Raw genomic sequence first — 22707 nt, 5'->3', positions numbered from 1 at the left:
AACAGGCAGCAGGCTACCTGGGACAATTACTTTAGATATGTATTCTTATTAGATATCATTTCTTAGTTTAATAATACTGTACTATCAGTCCATAGGTCGGTAATCAATACTGATCAAGACCCTTCCTTAGATATAAATCTATCTTTGGTCATTACCTACTATGACTTGTCTCCCTGTCTGTATCATTACACATAAGCTGATTTTACCCAACACTGGATGAATAGCCTTAAATATCTAAAAATTCGAACCGATTGTGGTTCAGAATGTTCGGGTGTATTTTCGAATGTCCGATCGTCCTTACACCACTGAACATTACAAAGCATTCAATATTATAGTTGCTTCCGATTCTCTCTGCTGTCTTGAATAGCCTCCGCGATCTCGCGATATCTGGTGCGTGATCGCGCATGCGCAGGAGTGCAGTACGAATCAGGCACTTTCTCTGCGCTTCAAGCCTCGTTCTACTTCTGTGTTGGACGCATGCGCTGCGCTTACGTGTGGGCGGGCAGGTGCGCTCATTGGCCGTTGATTTCACTGACGGCAACAGCGGGAACCAGGCATATTTAAACTAGGAGGGAACACCAGGTTAATTGGCGTCCCATGTGCAGTTGTACTTACCTGTACACTGCACTATCCCTTCACCTCTTACCTACGAGGAAGCCCATATAGGACCCGACCATCTTGGTGTACCTAAAGACCACCTGACCGAACGTGTCATATCTGGTCTGCAGGTTTGAGCGCTTCATCTAGGATCGACCTGCTTGTTCTTCTATCATCTCCCCTGATGAACTGTCCCATGTCCTGGCAGTGAAACATGCGTGTAGGGACTTTGCTCATGCATATTTAGGGACATACAGTACTTTAGAGTTAGGGACAGGTTCCGGACGGGGTCGTCCTTATAAGGACTAGTGCCCCGTGGTCAGGCTGCTACCATACTTATAGTTACAGGGCATACTGGCTAGACAGTCATAGGGATCGTTTAGGGACCCTGCACACATGTGTTTTGACTGCCAGCCGTATACTATCTTCCCTGAGACTCATCCGCATATCCATACAGGATGAATTACTACTGCAATATCGTATGGTGAAGCACCTGACGACCTTCCCTGGGTACCGGTAGGACACACTGGTTACTCAGTGCCGCCGTGCACTTTAAAATTTGTATTTATATTATTCCGGGATGACCATGGGCCACACGATCTAGTGGTCTTTTATTGTCATCTCATCTCGCAGAGTCCATTTAGGATTTTATTGGCATATGAAAATAAATGTTATGTCTTAGGATTAGCCTTTCTGATTTTTGCATTTATTCCAGGTAATCCAGAGTGCAGATACACCATTTGATCTGACCTCTTTATTCCTCCCTTTGATTTCTGCTGTGCAGTTCTAAAACCTTTATGTTCTAAAACCTTTTTGGCGTATATAAGTGGGGAAAAAAGGGCTAATTAGCCATTGTGTGTTGAAGTAAGAAAATGACAGCCCTTTTTGGCGTGTATTAGTGGCAAAAAAGTGCTTATTAGCCCGTTGTGTGGTGAAGTGAGAAAATTACAGCCCTTTTTGGTGTCCAATAGTGGCAAAAATATTTGCAATTCAGTGGTGCAGCTATATGTTCTGAACCCTTTTTTGTCGTGTATTAGTGGCAAACAAAGTTTTATTTGCCGTTCAGCGGTGCAGTTATATGTTCTAAAGCCTTTTTTGCAGTGTGTAAGTGAGGCAAAAAAGGGCTTATTAGCCGTTGTGTTGTGAAGTGAGAAAATGACAGCCCTTTTTGGCGTGTATTAGTGGCAAAAAAATATATTATTTGCCTTTTACCGGTGCAGTTATATAATCTAAAGCTTTCTTTGGCATGTATTAGTGGCAAAAAAAGTATTATTTGTCGTTGTGTGGTGAAGTCACAAAATTACAGCCTTTTTTGGGGTGTATTAATTTCCCTTTTATTTGCTTGTTTAATCTAACAGTATGTTGGAGAGACAAGTGGCAGGCCCTGCACAGTGGAGGGGCAGAGGTCTAAATGTTTCTGGCGCAGGCAGAGGTTGCAGCTGAGTAAGGGGGCGTGGAATCTTCCATGGTCATCTAACACAACCCAGCGGTTTTTGATTGGTTGACTCGGTCATCCACTTCGCCCTAAGTGACATCAGACACCCCCAGCCAAGAGTCGGTGGGTTTGTCAGACACAACCCTTAGTTGGCATGGCTCGGGAGCAGGCCCTGCACCCTCACCTGTCCTCAACCTGCCTCTGTCCTTTTCTGTTCCCTCAGCCAAAGAAGTTTTATAGATTGTGGGCTCAGCTCCACTATACAGCAAGGACAAGCAACTAGAGGACAGTCAGCAGCTACTGCCCAGCCAAGATCTGGAGGAGACAACTGCTGCTAAGTAGTAAGTGGGCAAGTAGTGATGAGGAGAGTGGTGTGAGAGCTGGTGTTGCGAGTGGTCAGGCTCCTGGCTCAGAGACCATTGATGAGGACATCAGTGACATGCAGACAGTACTCAATGATGATGTAGCCGATTACAATTGGGAGCTGGGTGATGAAGGGGCTTCATCATCGGGAGAAGAAGGTGGCCGCTCGTGAGACAACGGCGGAGCAAGCAAGTCAGTAGCATGGCCAGGAGTCAGCAGGGTGGCAGCAGTGGAAGGTCGGTAGACAAATGTGCCAGAGGTAGACTTCCTACTTTGCAGGAGCCTACCTGCCTGGGAAGTAGTGGTACAGGGGTTCACAAAGGCAGCGGCGGTAACAGTCAGTCAGTGTGGTGTTGGGGGTAAAATCACCTACTCGGCGGTGTGGCAGTTTTTTGTAAAGCTGCCGGAGGGGGCAAACATGGCCATTTGCCGAATCTGTGGGCAGAAGGAGAAGTGTGGCCAGGGTGCCAATGTCGGCATCACAGCCCTGCATCAACATATGCAGCATCACCATAAAGTGGTCTGGGAGAACCGTGGCTCAAACGTGGTGTACCCAGTGGCATGCACCCGATTTCAGGCAGTCGGCTCCACCACCTCAGCCGAAGGGAGCTGTCTGTCCTTCCCATCATCTACTGGTCCTGATGCTTCTGCTCCTCACCCTCCTACTCCTCATCAGTCATTCCGTCAGTAATTGATGACAAAGAAATTGCCAAGAGCCAAAAGTATGCATGCACTCATCCAATGGTGCAGAAGCTGAACGTGCTCCTGTCCAAGTTGCTGGTGCTGCAGTCCCTCCCTTTCCAAGTGGTGGACTCTGCACCTTTCAGAGAACTAATAGCTTGTGCCGTGCCGAGGTAGAGAGTCCCAAGCCGTCATTTCTGTGCCAAAAAGCAGTACCAGCCCTGCACAAATATGTAGAACAGAAGGTGGGCCAGTCCTTGAGCCTGTCAGTGTCTGACAAAATGCACAGCAGCGCCGACGTGTGGAGCTGTAACTACTGTCAAGGAAATATATGTGTAACATCCCGGAGTATGTTACCAAACTCTTTCCCCATGCTACAACATGTTAGGTGTATGTAAATGGTCATCTTGTGTTTCTAGGCCTGTTCCATATATTATGCTGTAATTTCCCTGTACACCAGCAGGTGGCAGCAATGTATTTAGCAGGACCATAGCCAGTTTAGTATTGCTAGACTGGAATAGTTCATTCCAGTTTTAGCTCCCCCTCCTCTGTGAGCAGAAGTGGGCTGGTCCCATGTCCTGTCTCATGGGGAGGAGAAGGAAGTTCTAGTTCAGTGTACCGGCCACCCCGGCTAGCGGAAGGTTGTGTTAGTTGGAGCTCCTAGAAAATAGGGATCCCAGACCAGGACCCTGTCTCGGTTGAGACCAGAGGACATTCCCAGCCTGAGCTATCAGCCTCAGCTGGTTCACAAGCAAGCAACCACCTCTAGCCTCCAGGAAGAAGCATTCCCTGTGAGCCAAGCTGTGAGTACAAGTCAAGAGTCCAGGAGAAGCTAAATTCCTCCTCAGCTAGTCAGGCCCACACCAAGCGGAAGATAGAGCAGCAGAAAGATACCTGCCACATATTGCCAATACCTGCTTGGACCTAAAGGACTATTGCTGTGATTCGTATAGATTTATGATGCATTAAGTAAAGACAAGTTGGATTATATCACAAGTCTGGATCTCATTTACTTCTACCAAAGTTCCTCAGTTACTCCTACTAGCAACACTCATTTTATTGCAAGTGAGCCAGGATCAAGGAGTCCTGCCGTCCCAAGGTAGGAGACACCGTTGACACTAGCACTACTGCTACACAGAGACATTATCCCCACTCTGGCATTCCTCACCTGGTACGTGAGTTATTACATCTTAGAGGGCCCTGCAACAGTACCCTGCCCACATTGCAATTGGCGTCACAAACAAAAACTTAACTATACCTACACCTGACTCAGTCAGCACTTAGTATTGCGCCAGTGTGCATTGGTCCCAATCCGGCTTACTGCATATGTCCTTTACGGCCCACTGGGTAAATGTGGTTCCTGCCCAGCCAAACAAGCAACTTGGCCAGGTGAAGCCGCTTCCACCTCCACGTTCTCATGCCGTTGGTCCTGCGACAATGTCCGCCTCTGCCTCCTCATCCTCCACTGTGTTCTCAGCCTCCACTGCAGGGACAATTCACAGTGCTCCTCCAGCATACCACACGCTGTTCTACAGCTGTAACATCCTGGAGTATGTTACCAAACTCTTTCTCCCTGCTACATGTCAGGTGTATATGTATTGTCATCTTGTGTAATCTAACATTGCATTTTCCATTATATGTATTTTCTATGCCTGTTTCATATAATTGCTGTAATTTCCATGTACACCAGCAGGTGGCAGCAATGTGTTTAGTTCAGTTTAGCATATCTAGACTGGAATAGTACATTCCAATCTAGCTCCCCCCCTCTTTGAGGAGGTGTGAAATGTTCCCACTTCCTGCCTCATGGGGAGGAAAGAAAGTTCTAGTTAGTGTACCAGCAACCCCGGCTAGGGGAAGGCTGTGTTAGTAGGAGCAAACAGAAACAGGGATCCCAAGACAGGATCGAGCCTCGGCTAAGGCCACAGATCACCCTTCCCAGCCTCAGTTATCAGCCTCAGCTGGTTGACAAGAAAAGCAGCCATCTCCAGCCTCCAGGAAGAAGCATTCCCTGTGAGCCAATCTGTGAGTACATATCCAGAGACCAGGAGAAGCCAAATTCCTCCTCAGCTAGTCAGGCCCATACTAAGCAGAAGACAGACAGAGCAGAAGATAAATACCTGCCAGATTCTCCAGGCACATAGTATAGCTGCAGAAGAGATACTGATCCCTGCCATATATTGCCTATACCTGCTGGGACCCAAGACTATTGCTGTAACTTGTATGGATTTAAAGCTGCCATTCATTAAAGACAAGTTGGATTATATTTCAAGTCTGGATCTCATTTACTGCAAGAAACTGCAAGTTCCTCAGTTACTCCTATTACCAAAACTCAATTTATTGCAAGTGAGCCAGGATCCAGGAGTCCAGCCGTACCCAGGTAGGAGACACCATTGACACAATACCTACAAGACATTATCCCCCTCTGGCATTCCTCACCTGGTACGTGAGTTATCACATCTTAAAAGGGCCCTGAGACTATAACCTGCGCACATTGCAATTGGCGTCACGAACTAAAGACTATTCATATTGCGCCAGTGTGCATTGGTCACAATCCGGCTTACTGCACAGCTCGTTTGCCTGGGCGAACGGAGTCACACAGGGGAGAAACTGCTCCGTGTCTTTCATCAAGAAATTGAATCCTGGCTTTCTCTGCGACAACTCAAAATTAGAACCATGGTGACCGACAACGGGAAGAACATGGTGTCAGCGCTGCGTCAAGAAAGGCTGAGCCACACGTCCTGCATGGCGCACATGTTCAATCTGGTTGTCAAGCGCTTTCAGAAGTCTTCCACCCATCTGCAAGACATCCTAAAAATGGCCAGGAAACTTTGCATGCCACTCGTACACCGCCAAGCACACCCTCCTTGAGCTGCAACGGTGGAACGGCATCCACCAACATAGGCTGACATGCAATGTTTCCACCCGTTGGAATTCCACCCTCCATATGTTGGACTGACTATACGAACAGAGAAAGGCCATAAGATTTCTTGATGATGCAAGCGGACAGGAGTACTCCCCTGTGTAACTTCGATGTCAGCCAGTGGCAGCTCATGCGTGACACCTGCCATTTGCTCAGGTCCTTAGAGAATGCCATGTTATTTGTCAGTCACCAGGACTACGGGAAAAACAACATCATTCCACTGCTTCATATCCTGGAACATATGCTGGTAAATCTTGCTGGTCAGGGGACTGGATAAGTGGAGCCTAGATCTTACGGCCACATGAGTTCTCCGGGGGTTCAACTGAAGGAGGAGGACATTGGAGCACAAGCAATGCGTAGCAAAATGGGTGATTTTGCTACACAGGTGACAGGAGCGGAGGAGCAGGAGAGCCAGAGGAGCAAGAAGGAGATGAGGAAGATGAGGCAGATGACCCAGGCACACAGTGGCAGTATGCAGTGGAGATGGAGGGAGGGAGAATCCTTCCGAGTCACTTGCGCAAATGGCCTGCTGCATGCTCACTTGCTTGGGTAGTGACAGCCAAATTGTCACCATTCGGTAGATGGATGACTTCTGGCTCTCCTCCTTGTTGGACCCTTGCTACCGGTCCAAAATGGGGGCCTTTTTTTACACCTGCTGAGAGAGAGGACAAACTGAACTACTATAGAGAAATCCTATGTAGTCAGTTGGCCGCTGCCTATCTGCGTCATCATCAATCCTCTCGCAGGTCTGACCAGGGGGGCCATCTGTGCTCTCGTTCCACTGCTATGGCTGGTGTGGCAGGGTGGGGGGGTAGGAGCAGTACCAGTTCCATCAGCAGCAGCCTGAGTCTAGAGTTGATAATAAGCAGCCTTCTTCACCCGCCTAGTGAAGAAACTACTCACCAGGAGCAGCAGCGAGACCTAGAGCAGAACCTGAACCAGCAGTTGGTGGCATACTCAGACAGCACCCTGCCACCCTACATTGAAGATCCGCTGAACTACTGGGAAGCCAAAATGGATTTGTGGCCGCAACTGTCCGAGTTTGCCCTGGAAAAGCTGTCCTGCCCAGCCAGTAGTGTGGCATCAGAGTGGGTGTTTAGTGCTGCGGGGAACATAGTTACCCCAAGGAGAACTCACCTGTTCACCCAAAATGTGGAGAGTCTGACCTCTGTCAAGATAAATCAGGCATGAATCAGCCAGGAGTCACAGACATTCCCGTGACAGATGGCAGGAGATCAGAGAGACTGAGAGTTTCTTATGTGGCTGTTAGGACTCTTGCAAATAGACTAAGTATACCTAATGACCCATTTAGTCTGGTCTAGGCCACGGGCGTTTAGTATTACAACACCGACGCCTGGTGACTTGGACCACAGCCACTAGTACCAACCCCTGTCCCCTGATGACTCAAGAGGTTGTCAGTACTAGTACGCTTTCTATGTATGTTCCATTTTTTTGACGAAACGCGTAGGGACATATGAGCATACCACATACACTTAGGGGCTTATGAGCATTCCCTCAATTTGCCCACGGTGTTATTACCACCTTAGTCTCAGATTGGGTGTTCCCCTCTCCATTACCCTGACAGGGTCTCTTAGGGACCTTATCGCAGGGAAAGGTTCCGGACGGGACCACCCCTTGCGGGGCACGGATCCCGTGTTAGGGTAACAGGGTCACAGTAGGTCAAGTAGGGCGCTACAGGGACAGTTGTTCCCCCTGCGGCCCCCTCCCCAAAAGGCAACCTCCTACCTACGAAGTACCCTTCCCCCGGACCGGAACATCCTATCCATGTGCTAGAACAAGGATTTACCTTGGTCGTCTGCCGTGACTGTTTACAACCAAGCACGGTTTGCCCCGGTACCGGTAAGACCCATCCTTATTTTCTATCCCACCTGGGTTCGTCCCTGCTCTCCAATTGGGATCTAGGACACCCTTGCCGGGGTTTATTAGCACTATTTGTGGCACCTCCTGACCTTTGGGGTCCGCACACTCTTATAAAGGGCTCGCCCTAGGGATCCTGGGTACAGTGGGTCACTGATCTAGTGATACACCTGTACATAGGACCCGACCGTATCTGTTTGTTTGTCTTGTAAGGGGACCTTACTTGTTTTAGTTATAATAATAAACATCACGTTTTAATTGTTACTGCCCCTTTGATTATTCTCTTACGCTTGACAGCAGTATATTGGTGAGAGGTGCATTCGCACCGCTCTCACCCTTATAGGACGACTCAATATATTCTTTTTCCTTTCATTACTCTTGTGCCCTGTGGATATGGCAGGTTTCCTAACCACAGGCCTAGATAGGAACTCTTGGCTCAACGAGGCCAAAACAGTTTTTTCAGAGCAAGCCTTCACGCAAAAAAAGTACACCCCCACCCTAAACGGTGCTTTCACCGAACTCACACGCATATATAAGGAGCACATCAGCTCCTGGTGGGAAGTACAGGGCCTAGATCAATACATAAAACAAGGCATAGTACCACGTGGTCTCCGTATATCCCTGACTCCTGCCAATCGTATTAGAAATCCCGACCTTCTGAGAAAGTGGGAGAAAGAGGCGACAAACAGTTCCCTTAGGTTCATGCAGATACTCTTAGACGAGGAAAGGATTGTCCTGGAACGAGTAGAAAAAAACCTGGGGGATCAGATCGAAATCACAAAGAGGTTCCATCAAGATCCCGAGTTCAGTAATAAGGAAACACAACTACAGAATACCATCGAGCGTTATCAGTATCACCTCAAAGAACGCAAACATAGACAGTTTTCCAGAGACTCACAGGACTTCAAAGAAAACAAAGCATACCTTTTTCTGACAAACCCCGATAACCCCCAGAAAACAGATCAATCCTCCACCGAGACTGACATCTCGGATAACGAAAGAGAGAGACAACCCATAACTAGGGGTCGGGGCCGGGGAGGGTATAGAGGTAGGCGCCGGGGGAGTCGCTATAACACAAACCATTATAGCAACCAATCGCAATGCAATCCCCTCACCTCACAATCATCCTCCTCATCATCTACTTTTTTAGATCAAGGGATGCATTACGATCTGCGGAATCGTATCAACCAACTCCCGGCAACACAACAGCGTTAACTGACGATAGGCTCGTGATTAATCTGTCATCTCGACCTCTGACTCCAACTGAGGTCAAGATCTTGAGACGGGGCCTATCATTTGTACCAACCAGCCGATTTGACCTATTTCGCTGGACCAAGGATCTCCACCTGTTCGCACGCAAACTTAGGTGGCATAAACATTTCCAACTAAGGGACAAAAAAGAAAGTCGCGAACTGGGAATACCGGTGGAGATCCTTGGTGATGTTCGCTTTCTGTACAATCTAGATAGCATGCCCAGCAACCCTGAAGGTAAAGGTCCTTTCACGGACCTGAAAAATAAGAGCTCTAAAATGCCGCCCACTGGGGAAATCTCGTGCATTGACGTCTTCCTCAAGCATACCCTAACACAACTCTCTACCTTGGACTCATCTCCTATGAGATTCAACTGTAGCAAGGGAGAGAGGGTTGCATTACAGACATTAGAAAAGGATAGACAAATAGTGATTAAACCCTCAGATAAAGGGGGCAATGTAGTTGTTATGAATACCTCAGACTACAAAGATATGTGCCTTACTATTCTCCAAGATACCCAGGGATATGAAATTCTGTCCACCAACCCCACCTGTAGATTCCAAAAAGAACTACTAGATATCCTTACCCAAGCTAAGTTGGATAAGCTTATCAGCGTAGATGAGTTCGCATTTCTCTATCCCCCCTACCCAGTAATGGCGACCTTTTATTGCCTGCCAAAGGTTCACAAAGAGACAACACCTATCAAGGGACGTCCTATTGTGTCGGGGGTAGGGAATCTTTCACAGAATGTAGGTATCTACGTGGATCGGATACTGAGTCCTTTCGTACAAGCGCTGCCTTCGTATGTGAAGGATACCGGGGATCTCCTAACTAAACTTGAGAACATAGAGATGGAACCGCATTGGCTCTTAGCGTCTATTGACGTGGAGGCCCTGTACTCGTCCATACCGCATGACAAGGGTCTGGATGCAGCGGCTCATTTCCTAAGAGCCAGGGGACTGCAGTATACTGCACACAATAACCTGGTCCTACAACTTCTTCACTATGTTCTTCACAGTAATTTTTTTCTCTTTGATGGTCGTATCTTCCACCAGCTCAGGGGCACCGCCATGGGCAGTTCGTGTGCACCCTCCTACGCGAATTTGCTCCTGGGCTGGTGGGAGGAGACACTGGTCTTTGGCGACACACCAAGAAGGTACCTGGAACATGTGGTCCTCTGGTCCCGCTACATAGACGATATTTTCGTTCTGTGGAGCGGGCCAGAGGACGCGTTCTCCACGTTTGTGGAGGATCTGAACACCAATAATATAAACCTCAGGTTTACCTCCGTCATAGTGAAGGATCACCTTCCGTTCCTAGACATCTCCATCTCTAGGGGTAGTGGCGGTAGGGTACAAACAACCATCTACCGCAAAACAACGTCCACGAATTCCCTTCTCAGGTGGGATAGCTGCCACCCTACCCCACTTAAACGGGGCATACCGGTCGGACAATATTTAAGACTAAGACGCAATTGCTCCGATACCGGGGAATTTAAGCGTCAGGCCGATGACCTGAGAAAGCGCTTCCGTGAACGTGGTTATCCAGACAGGACACTCAAGGGGGCTTATCAGAGAGCGTGCACTGAAACACGCACCTCTCTGTTACACCCCATTAAGAACCTGGCCAGCGAGTCTGGGAGACTGATACGGGTCATAGGGACTTTTGATGCGGCATCCGCCAACGTGAGAGAGATCATAGGCCGCAACTGGGGTACCCTTTTGATGGACCCGGACTTGACCACGGTACTAAGCCCTCAACCCTCTGTGACCTTTAGGAGAGGTACAAACCTGAGAGATAAATTGGTGAATAGCCACTACTGTCCACCTGAGAAACCCAGAACGTGGCTGGATAACCCGGTCAAGGGCTGCTTTAGATGCGGACATTGCAGTTTCTGCGGTCAGCTCACCCAAAGCAAATCCTTTGCGTCGGACCCAGGTGGCCGTGCCTATCACATACGTGACTTTATCAACTGTCGTACCACAGGTGTAATTTATCTTATCACCTGTGAGTGCGGCAAGCGATACGTCGGGAAGACCCGCAGGGAACTGCGTAAAAGGATGGGTGAGCACCTTGGGGACATACGGAATGATAGGGACACTCCAGTGGCAAGGCACGTCCAGCATCACCATGGGGGGCGTGCATCTGCGGTGTCCTTCCTGGGAATTGAACATGTCCAGAAGCACCAACGTGGAGGCGATTGGGACAAACGTATACTTCAGCGTGAGTGTTGGTGGATTTTTAAATTAAAAACCACCCACCCACTAGGCCTAAACGAACAATTGCATTTTGGTTGTTTCCTGTGAAAGGACCATAAATGTACACTGCCTACTTATGAATATACTCTCTTCCAGGTAAACCCTCCTCATCTGGCTCTTTCCCCCCCCTTCCCTCCCCCCTCTTTTTGATTGGACCTCATTTGGGCTCATAACCATTGTACCATATGTGACGTCTAATCCTGCTAGGGGTTGCAGTAACCCCTCTTTTTTTCTCTTTATATGTTGCTACTTATTTGCTTGTCTCTGCATTAACAATAAAGATAGGGTACCTATTGCTAGTCAGGGTGGTTTTCCCTGCCATTAAATATCCACTTTGTTGTCCGGCATGGAGGTCCTGTAACTATGATCCTCCATGGACCAATTACCTGCGAGTGGCCTGTAGCAGCTGAGTCTGAAGGATACACTCAGCTCCACCCTCTCAGCCTCTCGGAGACGCTACGATCTCCGCCCTCCCAGCGTCACCCAGCTCCGCCCATTCAGCAGCAGTCACCGGCCTGGTGATGGACGGACTGGGATGTGGGCGTGAACATAGCGGAGGGACGGCCGCGGCGCTCCTGACTGATGACGCTGCACACGTGACCCAGAACTTGGGCCGCGTCATCAGACTGGGACCGTCAGGTCCTCTGACTGCGCTACATCATCAACTTGCGCCACCCAATGGAGAGTGGCGCACGCATGCGCAGCGTCCCCTTATGATTTAAAAACAGTAGCGGCGCACTGAATAGCGCTGCCAGACGCCATACATCCGGCCTCAACAAAACGGAATGACGCCGGCCTAGCCAGTTGGATGCCATACGCACCAAGGCTTTGACTGTAAGTACAAGCATCTTTTACTGCCAGAATCCCCACCTTTATGTTTGGAGATTATGCATCCACACATTGCTTTAGGGGACCATTGTACTTGTGTATGCTGCCTTTTCTCATTTCAGCAGTTCATGGGGCGTTTCTACGCTTTTTATTTTTGTGTTTCAGATGTACCTGGATATGCCATACGCACTCTAGCTACAGTATCAACCACGTTACTCACCACTAAGTGGTTGGAGGTAGCCAGTACCTCCCTCCTACTAGCCCAGCATAAGCTTAGTTTCTTATGTGGCTGTTAGGACTCTTGCAAATAGACTAAGTATACCTAATGACCCATTTAGTCTGGTCTAGGCCACGGGCGTTTAGTATTACAACACCGACGCCTGGTGACTTGGACCACAGCCACTAGTACCAACCCCTGTCCCCTGATGACTCAAGAGGTTGTCAGTACTAGTACGCTTTCTATGTATGTTCCATTTTTTTGACGAAACGCGTAGGGACATATGAGCATACCACATACACTTAGGGGCTTATGAGCATTCCCTCAATTTGCCCACGGTGTTATTACCACCTTAGTCTCAGATTGGGTGTTCCCCTCTCCATTACCCTGACAGGGTCTCTTAGGGACCTTATCGCAGGGAAAGGTTCCGGACGGGACCACCCCTTGCGGGGCACGGATCCCGTGTTAGGGTAACAGGGTCACAGTAGGTCAAGTAGGGCGCTACAGGGACAGTTGTTCCCCCTGCGGCCCCCTCCCCAAAAGGCAACCTCCTACCTACGAAGTACCCTTCCCCCGGACCGGAACATCCTATCCATGTGCTAGAACAAGGATTTACCTTGGTCGTCTGCCGTGACTGTTTACAACCAAGCACAGTTTGCCCCGGTACCGGTAAGACCCATCCTTATTTTCTATCCCACCTGGGTTCGTCCCTGCTCTCCAATTGGGATCTAGGACACCCTTGCCGGGGTTTATTAGCACTATTTGTGGCACCTCCTGACCTTTGGGGTCCGCACACTCTTATAAAGGGCTCGCCCTAGGGATCCTGGGTACAGTGGGTCACTGATCTAGTGATACACCTGTACATAGGACCCGACCGTATCTGTTTGTTTGTCTTGTAAGGGGACCTTACTTGTTTTAGTTATAATAATAAACATCACGTTTTAATTGTTACTGCCCCTTTGATTATTCTCTTACGCTTGACAGCAGTATATTGGTGAGAGGTGCATTCGCACCGCTCTCACCCTTATAGGACGACTCAATATATTCTTTTTCCTTTCAACTCTTGAGTTAATCTGAGTGGTTTCTTGTGGATTATTTGTGTCTTTGATTTTTTGGTAATGACCACACCTCTGGCAGGTGTTCTTGGTTTGGTCATTTAACTTCCCCTATTTATTACTGCTTACCCCTTTTGGGGGTGCAGTTTATAGCTTCAGTTTCTGGACTCTGAGTTAACTGGTTGTTGGATCTTGGTTGAGCTCCTGCGCTACCTTTGATCCACGTGAGGTTAAGTGTCATCTTCCCTATTTGTATTTTGTTTGTTGTGTTTCCTTGTCTTTTGAATCTGGACCTGAGGGACACTCCTGTTCATCCTTCTGGTGGATGAATAGATTGTCTCAACTCTCAAGCCCTTTCACTATGTCAAGGCCCTACAGGGTGTGTTAGGGCTCTAGGTTCATGTGTATGAACTTTCCTACCATCGAGGTCAGTTCATACTGATAGTTTGTCTGGAATTGGATTACGGTTGTTCTAGGAGGTGACCTTCTTCTTTACCCTAGTTTCTAGGCCTAGTTCCTATCCCCTTTCCTCCTGTGCTCGGTGTGGAATTTCCCACCCACACCGCATCCGTGACACCAGGATTTCCACCCACCAATGCCTGATGCATCAGATTAGATCATCCATTCTGCCTCACCCAAACCTTTACAAAAGAGACCTGTTTCTTCTGGCTACCTGCCTCAGCTACTATTCTGCTGCTGCCACACGCCTGATGCCACACATCTGATATCAAGTGCTCCTTCTTACACCCACCATTGTCAGCGGGAACTGTTATTGCCACCCACCTCCTCCGTCACTGGGTCACTCTATGGTCTCCTGATGCTGCTGCCATCTAACCACTCAGTTCCCCTAATCCTGCTTCCACCTCCACACTATGTCACCTTGCCCGTCTGTGGCCTTCTCATGCTGCTGCTCACTCAACACTATGTCACCTTGCCAGTCTGTAGCCTCCTCATGCTGCTGCCACCTGCACACTCTGTTATTGTGCCACTCTGTGGTCTCCTCATGCTGCTGCTGTCACCTCTACACTATGTCACCTTGCCAGTCTGTGGCCTCCTGATGCTGCTGCTACTGCCACCTCCACACTATGTTACTGGGCTACTCTGTGGCCTTATCATGCTGCTGCTACCTCAACACTATGTCCTTGGATCACTCTGGACTTTTCAAGCTGTTCTTCCACCCTCCCCAATGTGCCACTATTTTGCCTTTTTGGCCATGGTGACATCATAATTTATTTGACCCTTCTTCTGAGTTCACACTTGACTTATTTGGTCAGTTTTGGCCCTATAACTTCCCAAATAAGTGAAGTGTGCAGTGATTCTAAGAGTGACGCCTACCATGTGCGTGTCATACTGACTCACAGTATTGTTTTTACTACCATATCAGACTCCCTATGTGTGTTAATGCAAGGCAAAGTGTTCTACACCCCTATACAGGCTCCCTGCAGCCAGGTTAAATTGCTGTTATTTAACGTGATTCGCCACAAATAAATTCAGATTGAATCAAATCTTTTCAGAAAATTCAGCGAAGCAGCCGAATCGAATTTTTGAGAAATTCGCTCAACTCTAATCATGCACCTTTCTAACAGGTCAGAGAATAAAACTTTTGTAGGAGAGCCTCTTTAAGACATGAGAAACTATATAACAATATTACTTTTGACCAACCTGTTTAACTTTTTTCTGACAAGCCAGTTCTTTTCATACCTAATAATAATTGGTTCCTCTTGTTGTTTAATCTGCTGCCTTTCTTTTCTGTTTGCAAGACCAATGTGATTTACAGATAAAAGCCATAATTAATTAGTTAATTACTTTCGGTAAGCATTGGGTGAAACAAAGGTGACTTTGTTGTATCCGCTCATGTCCTCTTTTCATTGCCTAATGAACAAACAAATAAACACTTTACTATCAAAAGTAATTCCACACAAAAATGCCCATCTATTTTGTGCTTTTTGGAACATAACTTTTATTTTTTGGGGGGGGGGGGGTCAAAACAAAACAGAGGACAGCCTTTAATGGGAATCTGTAACCATGAATAGTAATGGACAAACATTGGCCGGGAAGGTTCACGAACGCACATTCGCGATCAAATGTTAGGGAAGCGCGCGTTCGCGGCTTGAGCCATTCACTTTAATGGAAGGCAAACCTCAAAAACCTTCAGGTTATATTTGCAGCCAGCAAACACTTACTTAAAGTACACAAACAGTCCCAAAACATGGCCAGTGATATACCAGAGGGAGATTATTGGCCAAAAATCCCACAAAAAATATGTTTTTTAATTAGGGGCCATTTTTATGCATCTTAAAGGGAAACTCTCAAAAATGTACCCTGCTGGAGCCTACAAAATGTTTATTTCCTATCGGTTTGATGTATACCAATGTGCAGCACTCCACGTTTTTATATCCTGCAGAGTCCATAAAAAAATGCATATGTTAACGTAAAAATTTTTTCTACCATGGAACTGTATGTTGAGCTGATGCCACTGTACGAAATCAGTCTGAGGCATCTGTTAACGTATACATTTTTGGTATGCATTAAATGGATAGCAAAAATAGGATGTGAACCCAGCCCTAGTGTCAGAATAAGCAGCAGAATACAGAGGAGCAGTGTGGTGGAGAGGGTAGGCCGCCATGTACTGACAGAGAGCTACCTGGTCCTGGTGGTCAGGGATGAGGACTTTGCTTCCCAAGGATCATTTTCTACTGGGAAATACAGGGCACAGTATAATACACTAGAATCTATATAATATAAAGATATTATTTCTACCCTCAAATAATACTACAATTAGGTGGTCATTTTTTATATAGAAATACGTCTATGTTAGGTGTATTTCTGACACAGATTGTAGCGCAAAGGTCCTTAGCACTGCAATTTGCATATTTTTCCCACTCGTGCCAGGTCTAAAAAAGGATGGCGTAGGCAGGGAAAGGGATACAGTTATGGCCATCCAGTTATTAGATACCACCGCCATACATTGACCGGATAACACCTCTGTCCAGTCACCGGATAACACCGCCATACCATGAACGGATAAAAGGGTATAAGAGGGTACAGTACAGGGAATGACTAGGGGCACTCCACAGGGTGTGGTAAGAGGGCACAATGCAGGGTATAAGGGGGCACAGTATGGGGTGGGGGGCACAGTCACATGACCCTGTGACATTAGAAAGTCCTAATTGTGAATGCGATTCATATGCCACCATGAGAGGCAGAGGAGTGAGAAAAGGGTGTTATTATGTGGCTAGAGATAAAAAAAATTTAACTGTCGGCCAGTACAGGCCTAAAAAATTAGGCAATAGGCATTCACCTGAAAGTAAAGAACTTTGGATTCTGTGGCTGGAGGTACATTAGGCGGTCATAGGATAAATATGTAACTGTCGGCCAGTACAGGCCCCAAAAATTAGGCAATAGGCATTTCCTGACAGAAAACAACTTTGGATTCTGTGGCTGGAGGTACATTAGGCGGTCATAGGATAAATATGTAACTGTCGGCCAGTACAGGCCCCAAAAATTAGGCAATAGGCATTCATCTGACAGTGAAGAACTTTGGATTCTGTGTTTGGAAGTACATTAGGCGGTCACAGAATAAATATGTAACTGTCTGCCAGTACAGGCCTCAAAAATTAGCCAGTAGGAATTCACCTGACAGCAAAGAACTTTAGATTCTGTAGCTGGAGGTACATTAGGCGGTCACAGGATAAATATGTAACTGTCGGCCAGTATAGGTTCCAAAAATTAGGCAATAGGCATTCATCTGACAGCAAAGAACTTTGGATTCTGTGGCTGGAGGTACATTAGGCGGTCACAGGATAAATATGTAACTGTCAGCCAGTATAGGCCCCAAAAATTTGGCAATAGGCATTCATCTAACAGCAAAGAAGTTTGGATTCTGTGGCTGGAGGTACATTAGGCGGTCACAGGATAAATATGTAACTGTCGGCCAGTAAAGGCCCTAATAATTTGCCAATAGGCATTCACCTTACAGCAAAGAACTTTGGATTCTGTGGGTGGAGGTACATTAGGCGGTCACAGGATAAATATGTAACTGTCGGCCAGTACTGGCCCCAAAAATTAGGCATTCACCTGACATAAATGGCCTTTTATGCTGCTGTATATACATAAGGCAAGGACCATTCTTTGTTCTTTGTTGTGGCAGATATGTGTGGGCTGGTATGAGGAAATTCGATTACACGTGGTCATCACAGGTGTTGAATTCCTCCGACATCCATGCCTGATTCATTTAAAAAAATGTGGCCATAGGTCAAGCCTGCACACTCAGTAGTCAAGGGGTTCCTCGCTTCTCAGAGCATCCACATCGGCCATTAACCCGACGTAGTCAGACACCTGCCGGTCTAGGCGTTCCCTGAGGCTGGATCCGGAGGGCAGCTGTTGATGGGTTGTCTGCAAGAATAATCGTATATCTGATGTGACCAACACATCTTCAAACTGCCCTCTTTTTGCAGGCGCGGTAGGATTGGTACCTGCACCTGTTTCGCTGTGGGTGGAAATTCCGCTGCCAGTGCCCGCTACAGCAGAATGCAGCATCTCTCGCAGCAAGGCCTGGAAATGCTGCATTCTGACAGCCCTTTGTGATGCTGGTAACATGTCCGCCATTTTGTGTTTGTACCGAGTGTTTAAGTACATTGCCACCCAGTACAGGTCATTGACCTTTATGCTTTTTATACGGGGGTCCCTCTACAAACACTGGAGCATAAAGGTCCCCATTTGCACTAAATTGGAAGTGGTGGAGCGGCCTGGCTCCTTCTCATCGCCCAGGAGAATGTTGTCCTCGGTCTCTTTCCCCCATCCACGGACAACACCAGGGATCCCTGAAAGTTTAAAGCCTGCTCTTCTTGCTCCTCCTCCTCCTCCCCCCAGCCACCATCCCCCTCTGACTCTTCTTCAGACTCTTGCTGACTTGTCTCAGATGGAGTAGACCCCCCTGGGAATTCATTCAGCATTGTGACTTCCTCATCTTCCAGCTCCTGCTCCTCGACGGCTTGATCAATAACACAACGCAATGCACGCTCCAGAAAGAAGGCGTAAGGTATGATGTCACTGATGGCGCCCTGTCTGCGACTGACCAGTTTGGTGATCTCATCAAATGGCCGCAGAAGTCTGCATGCGTCGCGCTTAAGCAGCCACTGGCGCAGTGAAAAAAAAAATAACTCCCCAGAACCTGTCCTGCCGCAGAGTTTGTACAGGTTGTCGTTAACGACACATTTCTGCTGGAGCAGCCTATGAAGTATATACAAGGTGGAGATCCAGCGCATCATGCAGTCATAAATCAGACGTCTGACGAGCAAGTGGTGTTGCCGCTAAACGTCAGCAAGGCGAGCCATGGCCGTGTAAGTACTTTTAAAATGCTCAGAGATTTTTCTGGCCTTCCGCAAGACGTCCTGGACCCCGGGGTATTTGGCAACAAATTGCTGCATGACTAAGTTCAGGATGTGTTCCATGCACAGCACGTGTGTCATTTTGCCACTCAGCAGATTGGCACCTTTGTCGCACACCACTTTACCAAATGTCAAATTGAGCAAGGTTAGCCACTGATTGGCCTGTGAACGCAGAGCTGAAAGCAGTGCAGGACCGGTGTGGCTCTTGGCTTCCAGGCACAACAGCTGCAGCACATGTCTCACCTAGCACGTCAAATAGGTTCTGGGGAGCTTGGGGGATGCAGAGAAGGAGGCGGTAGCAGTGGAAAATAAGGAGTCAGACGAGGAGGAGATTGAGGATGGAGTAGGAGGAGGAGAAGAAGAGGCTCAGAAGGTTCACCCAGTGGGCAGTAAAAGTTAGGTACCTTCCCTGCTCGTGTTTGCTAGACCACGTATCTGTAGTCAGATGTATCTTGGCACCGACACTGTGTGCCAGAGTTATATTCACTTGCCACTGAACGTGGCCATATAGTTCAGGGATGCCCTTCTGGGATAAATATTTCCTTCTGGAGACCTTCCATTGTGGCGTTCCAATGGCCACAAATTTTCTAAAGGCCTCAGAGTCCACCAATTTACATGGCAGTGGTTGGCGAGCTAGTAGTTCCGACAAGCCAGCGATCAGCCATTGGGCAAGAAGATTATCCGGTATCATCACTTTTTTACGCTCGAACATTTGGGCCACAGAAGCCTGCCTTTTGCCAGATGAATGCAACGACGGCATGGTGGAAGGTGGAGTGAAGCACAAATGGGAGGAGAGAGGAGAAGAGGCAGGACGTGGAGCGCCGGGAGTGTGGCTTTGTGTTTTCTGATGGCGTTGCTCCCACTGGGCTCGGTGATGGGAGGCCAGGTGCCTTCTTAAGGCGGTCGTCCCTAGTTGAGTGTTGGGCTTACCGCGACTTATGCATTGACAGCACAGGCTGCAGATGGCAACACTATTGTCAGCAGCTGACACATTAAAAAGCCCACACTGTGGAGCCATGTGCCGTCGTCCTGGGAGCACAAGATGTGACCTTGCATGGTGGATGGCTCGCTCCAGATAAATTTGCAGTCTGCTTTTTGCCTCCTGTGCACTACGAGTTCTGCCTGCTTCTACCCCTTCTCCTCCCTATCTGCTGCTCTGTCTCTCCCTCTGAACTACCCTCCTCTTTCTCTGTTGTGGGCACCCATGTGACGTCATCATATTCACCTACACCACCACTGACATTAGAGATCTCAGAGTAGGCAGCAACAGCGGGGACTACCCTCCTTCCTCATCTGATGCCAAGAATGCCTGCGCATTGGTAAGGTCTCGAGTGGAGGGGCTATGGTGGTGGTGGTGGTGACTTTGGGGGTGCCCACAGCAGAATGTGAGGAGGGTGCAGATACAGAGGATGAGGAGGGTACAGAAGCGGAAGGCTGAATGAGTCACTCAACCTACTCTGGTGCGTCCATTGACATAATCGCACACACCTTCTTGAACTTCCCACTTAGGCTCCGGCCTGGTGCACATGCCTCTTCCTCTGCCTGTCATTTTCAAAATGACCCTGTGCCAAAGTCCCTACAGTAGAGCATTATTTGTGGAAGCTTATTTATGGCAGGCCTCAACCAGTTGTTAGTTGAAGCAGGTATATCAAACCCGCAATCTGTATTTTGTGGATGCAGGTATATGGAAAACCTCTATCACTATTTTGTGGAAACTGATATATGGAAGGCCTCAATCATTTGTTTGTTGAAACTGGTATATCACCCTCAAGCAGTAATTTTGTGGACACAGGTATATGGAAAACCTCTTTCACTATTTTGTGGAAGCTGATATATGGCAGGCCTCAATCAGTTGTTAGTTGAAGCAGGTATATCACCCTCAAGCAGTTATTTTGTGGACGCTGGTATATGGAAAACCTCAATCACTATTTAGCGGATGCTGATTTATGGCAGGCCTCAATTAGTTGTTAGTTGAAGCAGGTATATCAAAACCCTCAATCTGTATTTTGTGGACACAGGTATATGGAAAACCTCTATCACTATTTTTTATATGCAGATATATGTAAGGCCTCAATCAGTTGTTAGTTGAAGCTGGTATATCAAAACCCGCAATCTGTATTTTGTGGATGCAGGTATATGGAAAACCTCTATCACTATTTTGTGGAAGCTGATATATGGCAGGCCTGTCACGACCCTTGGTCATGGTCGTGACTCCTGTAACCGCCTGCGGTCTTGGTGTTGTTGTCAATCACAGGTGAGGGCTATAGTATGTTGCCTCACCTGTGGTTGCCGCTGGCAACATTGTGTGTGTGGCAGCAGAGCAGCCTGAGCGGTGCTAGGCAGCTTGCTGCAATAGGCATGCTGTTGCACCTGGCAACCTCTCTTTATAGGTGTGCCTTTTATCGGTGTGCACGGGGTGTTAGATGTGTTGTGTGCATTTCCCCTTTAAGTTGATGTCTTCCCTTCCCTGGTGTTGGAAGGGTTAACTTCCTTCCTAGTGTGTGTGTGCACTGGGTGTGTCTCACTGTGGGTGTGGCTACTTGGCCCTATAAAGCCTCAGTGAATAGCAGTAGTCAGTGGGGGTTCTTCAGCCATGCTTGCTGGAGACATCCTCCTGGTTATTTACCATCTGCCACAGTGAGGGCCACCCTGGTGGTCATAAACTTTGTCTGGTGTTAGTTTATGGTTTATCTGTTATTGCAGCATATGGTTTACTGGGTTCCCGTGTGATGTCTGTTGTGTGCTGTGTCCTTTGTGTTGGTTGTGGATAGCAGCACTTGCACGTGGGTTCCAGGTTGTGTGTCTGTGGCAGGTAAGTGTGGTACTAGTCTCACTTACCTGTCATTGCCATATGTCTGTTTATGTTCCCCTTTCTATGTAGCTTGGCCAGTGAGACTCCTGTTCCTCCGTGTCTAGGAGGAACGGGTCGTTTTACCCTGCTCCTAGTCCAGGGCCACCCTGAGGGCAAGCAGGAATATCAGGTTCCGCAGTATGAGCCCTCCTACCTTCAGGGTTGGCTCATATGGATAGGAGACAGGGTCAGAATTAGGGATGTGTAGGAGGTGACCTTCTCCCTTATTCCTGTCCTGGCCATGCTCTGACCTCCCATCTGCTGATACCGCACGGCTGAGGGTTTTCCCCATCCTCAGCCGTGACAAGGCCTCGATCAGTTGTTAGTCGAAGCAGGTATATCAAAACCTGCAATCTGTAATTTGTGGATGCAGGTATATGGAAAACCTCTATCACTATTTTGTGGAAGCTGATATATGGAAGGCCTCAATCAGTTGTTAGTTGAAGCTGGTATATCACCTTCAAGCAGTTATTTTGTGGATTCAGGTATATGGAAAACCTCAATCACTATTTTGTGGAAGCTGATAGATCGCAGCCCTCAATCAGTATTTTCTGGAAGCATACAAATACATATTAATATATTTTCTATGTTAGAAAGTATATTATAAGTGCATCATACCCCTCTGTGTATCACACCTATCGATAGCATAACGTTACCAGTCCTTAAAAAGACTTTTGTGGCCCTATTAGCTAGCGTTTGGTGTCCCTAAGTTCCTAACAGCCTGTCCCTGCTCCAAAATGCAACTCTCCCTACACTGGCAAAACACATAATGTAAAATTGCTGCCAGATCGGGTTGTGTTATAGGGTTGGGGGTGTGTCCATGTGCTGAAACGTCTCAATTGGCTGTCCTTTCCTACCTGATGGATGTGTAATGGGTCAAAGTTCGGCGCAATGCAAAAGAATATGGCATGCACGAACATTGCCATATGTTTGCATGTTCGATGGATCGCGAATGCGCTAAGTTCGCCGCGATCTGACCGCCG

The sequence above is a fragment of the Bufo gargarizans genome, chromosome 3, assembly GCF_014858855.1.
Source record: "Bufo gargarizans isolate SCDJY-AF-19 chromosome 3, ASM1485885v1, whole genome shotgun sequence".
NCBI classification, from domain to species: domain Eukaryota; kingdom Metazoa; phylum Chordata; class Amphibia; order Anura; family Bufonidae; genus Bufo; species Bufo gargarizans.
The sequence above is the reverse complement of the archived record's forward strand: the minus strand, read 5'-3'. Positions refer to the sequence as shown.